The sequence below is a fragment of the Alligator sinensis genome, unplaced genomic scaffold, assembly GCF_000455745.1.
Source record: "Alligator sinensis unplaced genomic scaffold, ASM45574v1 scaffold934_1, whole genome shotgun sequence".
Classification (NCBI taxonomy): domain Eukaryota; kingdom Metazoa; phylum Chordata; order Crocodylia; family Alligatoridae; genus Alligator; species Alligator sinensis.
This window is the reverse complement of record NW_005843134.1, coordinates 34,609-39,796: the sequence shown is the minus strand read 5'-3', so window position 1 is coordinate 39,796 and position 5,188 is coordinate 34,609.

Here is a 5,188-nt window from a genome sequence, read left to right as displayed (position 1 = left end):
AATAATGATAATCAGCTATTTACATTTATATAGACAAATGGCTATGGTAGTTCACACAAACATACATATGCATTAGGTTAACTATATAACTTAGATAGTAATCCAATGGACATGTGTATAATGAAAACAGTTAACAATATTTGGAAAAGTTTGACATTTCCTTACTTTTTTTTTTACTGCTTAAGGGCCCAGGTCCTGCAAACAATTAGGTTATTCTAGTGCCTGTCTCTAACTGAAGTCAATGAAACAGCAACGCAGGAGTTACACTTACAATATCGGTCCCTTACTTTGTAATGGTAGAATTTAATTAATATGCTTTACATTTAATTTCACTCCCCATCCACACAGCTTTTTTAAAACAAAAGGTAAACAGAGTCAGGGGGAGTAAAAGAAGAACAAGCACCTATTTTCTCTGCTAATTTCATTCCATAATATTGGTGAAGAATAAGACACAAATAAGGATAGCTCCTTCTTCTGTGCTAATCTGATTTTCTCCAGAAAAATGTATCTAGAAGTTTACTCTTAAACTAGGATTATCAGTGTGAAAAGTATAATTTATATGGCTCATGAAAACAATTACATTAGAAGAGAAAAAATAGAAAAGCTATAAAATGTAATGCATTAGGGAAGGAGACCATACACTTCCTTTACAGGACAGGAATTTCATGCCTGTCTACTCTAAGATTTTCTTTTACAGGTTTCCCCTCCATTTATGTGGTAGATGTGTTCCTGCAAAACTGGCACAAATTGAATTTACATAAAGGGAATCCAGTTTATAATGTAGCAAATAGGGATACATTCCTAGGGCAGTGTGGGAGGGAGGGAGGGAGGGAGTGTGTGAGCCTGGGGTTAAGGAAAGGGCAGGGAGAGGGGTGCAGTGCAGCCCAGCAGCTGCAAGCGGGCAGCGTTGGTCACTCCTGGGGCTACAGAAGGGGTGGCACTGGGCTCTTCCCAGCACTAGGGCAGGTGGTAGCCTGCAGCAGGATGAAAGCAGGCTGGGGCCAGCAGTGGCATCAGGCTCTTCCCAGCACTTGGCAGTGGTGCTGGGAGGGCAGTTTTGGGGTGGGCTATGGCAAATTTTGGGGTGGCAGCAGCCCCCCTCCCATTGCTATGGCCCACCCCAAGTGCCAGGAAGAGCCAGGGGCTGCTGCTGGCCCCAGCCTGCTCTCATCCTACTACAGGCTGTCGCCCACCCCAAGAGCTGGGAAGAGCCCGCTGCTACTGCCGGCCCCAGCCAGCAGCAGCTGCTGGCCCCAGCCTGCAGTGGGATAAGAGCAGACTGCCACCAGACCCGAGCACTGGGAAGAGCCTGGTGCTGTCCCTGATACAGCCCCAATTCCACCTGCTTGCAGCCACTGGTCTGCACCGTGCCCCTTCCCCTGCCCCTTCTCCTACAGACATACCTTGCCGCGCCCCAGGCCTCTGCTTCTCCCCACTCATCTCAGCCCCTGTTGCAGTGGCCCTGGGAGCAGCCTTCCACCTGCCTGCACCACAGCACTGCACAGCCCAGGGGCCAGGGTGAGTGGGGACGAGCGGAACCCTGGAGTCAATTGCATAATAGTGAATTTACCTCTCATATAATGAATTTGAGGTATTAAAAGGGTCATTGCATAAGAGCAAATTCACATATATAGAACCTGCATAAATCAAGGGAAACCTATACATTCCTCTCAAACATCTTCTAGTAGCTACTAAGAAGGACAGGATACCAGCATAGACAGATTCCTGATTTGATCTTATTTTGAATGAGAGTATAAGCATTTCTTTTCTCCATACTCCGGTATATTAAAACTGCTGAACAAGTTTTTCTCAAACTTTACAAAACAGATACTTCTGAGGGGGACCAAACCTAGATATTGAAAAGTTCTTATGGATGACACTAGGTTATTGTGGTGGGCCAGTAGCGGGTGCTCCCATGTTGAGCCACCCACCTTACTGTGCCCAATCACCTTCCAGGCTCTGAGTGCCTCCCTGGGGGCACCTTACATCTAGCCACCCCCCTTTCTGGAGCACACCTGCAAGTCTGGGGGTAACGCCGCCACCACCCAGGGTCTGGATTGATCTTGGCCCTGTGCCCCCTGGGAAACACAGGCCTAGCAGTCCTTGATGGGTACTCAACCCACTGAAAGAACTTGGGATACTTCCTTCAGTCTGAAACACCAATAGTGATCTCCCTTCATCAGCCCAACCAAGGTGACCCCAAGACATAAACTAGACCCTCTCCCAATAAGTCTCCCACACTAGGTACAGAGGAGAACTTTATTGGTTACAAGGAGTAGGTTTGGAATAGGGTACATGGTAGAGCAATATCAGAGAAATACCTTAGAACAAACAGTGGCATGGTAGCCTTTGATCACACATCTGAGTTACTGCAAGCTACATATCTAGTTAGCTCTCAAATAGCTTACTCACAATTATCATCCAGAGGCAGGTGGAGATTTCCTCTAGAGGCAAGCAGTTCATTGAACATGAGTTTCAAGAGAGAGAGAGAGAGTTTCAGATGGTCCAGCTTCTCTGAGAGTTCTCATTATGGCTGCTGCCCCGCCTCCTGGGCAGTCCTTAACTGATATAGACCTTATGACCTCATTTACCTGATCCACTGAAGGCCAGCAACTGTTGGCTGCCAGCCCACCAATTTGAAATGCATCACTGGTTGCTGGGTAGATTAGCAGGGTCTCTAGCCCCCTCCCAGTCATGATGACATTGCTTAAAACAATAGGGAGTTTAAGCCCCAACCCAGGTGTGTGAGGCCAGTCACGTAGGTAGGGAGAGCAGGTTTCCCCCTCCCTCAGGAATGTATCCAGCTCAGGTTACAACTCAGGGTTACCTGAAGCCAATGCGGCCAGGGGGATCTGCCCTCTGCAGGGACCACGGTAACCAAATTGTCAGATTGGTCACCCACCTGATAGCAGAGTCTGGGGAGAGACAGAGATGGCATTCTGCCACCATCATCATGAGGATGTAAAAAAAGACCTTGTACATAAGAATGTAATCTCCGAGAGTCAGAGTCATAGAGAAGTAGGGCTGGAAGGGACCTCCAGAGGTCATCTAGTCCAACCCCCTGCCTGAGGCAGGATCATCTCTATTCAAACCATCCCATACAACTATAATCTAAACTAATCTAAATAAGAGTACCCTCAACTGTGACTCAACACAGACCTAACACCCTAATCTGCCACAGATAAAGCAGGGGAACCATGACAGCTAATGTCCTGCTTCTATAAAATGTTGTCAATATATGGACAAGAGGTCCTGGGTAGAGGGCCATGCCTTCCTGCCCGTCCCTACCCCCCCACCCCGAGAGGAAGGCAGAATCCCCCATAGTCCATACTAATTTGACCATAGTGTAAAATTCCTTCCTGACCCCAAGTATGGCAATTAGTCTGAACCTAAGCAGAGGGGTTGTGCCCCTCACTGCTGCCGCATGTTCAGGGGGCATGTCACCAGGGCAGTGTGGAGCTTGCAGCACAAGCAACACAAGCAGCTTTCCTGTGAAGCCCCAGGCCCCAAGCCCCACACACTGCAGGGCTGGGCAGCAGCACCAGCCCCAGCTCCAGCCCTGTCCAACTCCCTCCTTCCCTCCCACCCTGTGGGGGCCCCCCTCTGCCTCCCACTTACCTGTAGGAGCAGCTCTCCAGACTGCCTGGGGTAATGTGCACCCTGTGTCTGACCGCCCTCCTCCCGCTCCCTCCCAGACTCCTTGCAGGCTGGAACTCTGCTCTTTGCAAAACTGCAAAATCTGTGGGTTTCTCCACTAAAATGAGAAATCCGCATTTTGCTCCAGTAAAAGGGGAAATCCGTGGTTTTCTCCATTTTTTCCATGGAAAACAAAAAACCCAGATCCCTGCTGATCAGTGGCTGTCTGACATCTTTTTGAATACCTCCAGTGATGCCTACAACTTCCCTAGGCAGCCTATTATACTGCCTCACTAGTCTCATAAAGAAGAAAAATTCCATTATCGATGGGCTCTGCAACACACACAGTTCATTTTGTATGTGTGAATGTGTATCTTACTTTTAAAATGTGTTTTAAAACTTTAACTGGTTGCCCTGCTTATGACATCTCACATACACACCAAAGCCCCAGTGCATGACTGAATCTAATTAGCATACATGCATCTACATGAAGATCAAAAAACATGCCAGAAGATATTTTGAAGATTGCAAAGTCTGGAATAAAAGGTTTAATTGGATGTGATCATATTGTTCCATTAGTTTGGAGTAATATAAACAAACTTCAGACCTCTGTGTATCTGATTCCATCTTAGGCAATCTAAGACTAAATTCTCACTTGCACTAAAGAGAATAACATAGTATCCTAAGAAATTTGCTGACATAGAATTACTCACACTATTCAAATTGCCTACCAGTAGATTAATGCATGTTGTGCTATTAACTTCTACATCCTGATTATTCATATATCAAAGAGTGATACAATATCCATAGCAAGAATGCCTAGTAGAACAAAGCTAGATGACAATAAAATAGTCTTGTCAATGGAGGTAACTTTCTTTTATGTCTTTGCATATTTATACATAGTTTGTTTTTAAAATCAGATTTCACTCTACAGACCACTTGCCTAGTTTTCTGCAGCAATTGTATTTTATTACTCCTTTGAAAGAGATTAACTATGAGCATTTCATAGTTTCATAGTTGGTAGAGTCAGAAGGGACCTGAGCAGATCATCAAGTCCGACCCCCTGCCATGGGCAGGAAAGAATGCTGGGGTCAAATGACCCCAGCAAGGTGTCTATCTAGTCCCCTTTTGAAGACCCCCAGGGTAGGAGCGAGCACCACTTCCCTTGGAAGTTGGTTCCAGCTCCTACCTGCCCTGACTGTGAAGCAGTGCCTCCTGATATCTAGCCTGAATCTACTCTCCATCAACTTATGACCATTATTCCTTGTTACTCCCAGTAGTGCTTGGGGGAACAGGGACTCTCCCATTGCCTGCTGGTCTCCCTTGGCCAGTATAGGCGGATACCAGATCCCCTCTCAGTCTTCTCTTGTGGAGACTGAACAGGTTCAGGTCTTGTAGCCTCTCCTCATAGGGCCTGCCCTGCTGCCCCCTAAGTGGCCCTCCTCTGGACCCTCTCAATGTTGTCCACAGGACCCTCTCAATGTTGTCCACGTTAGTCAGCGGTAAATGTTTAAAACCTTGCCAGAGTCACTAGCAGACTAGAAGGAAAGCG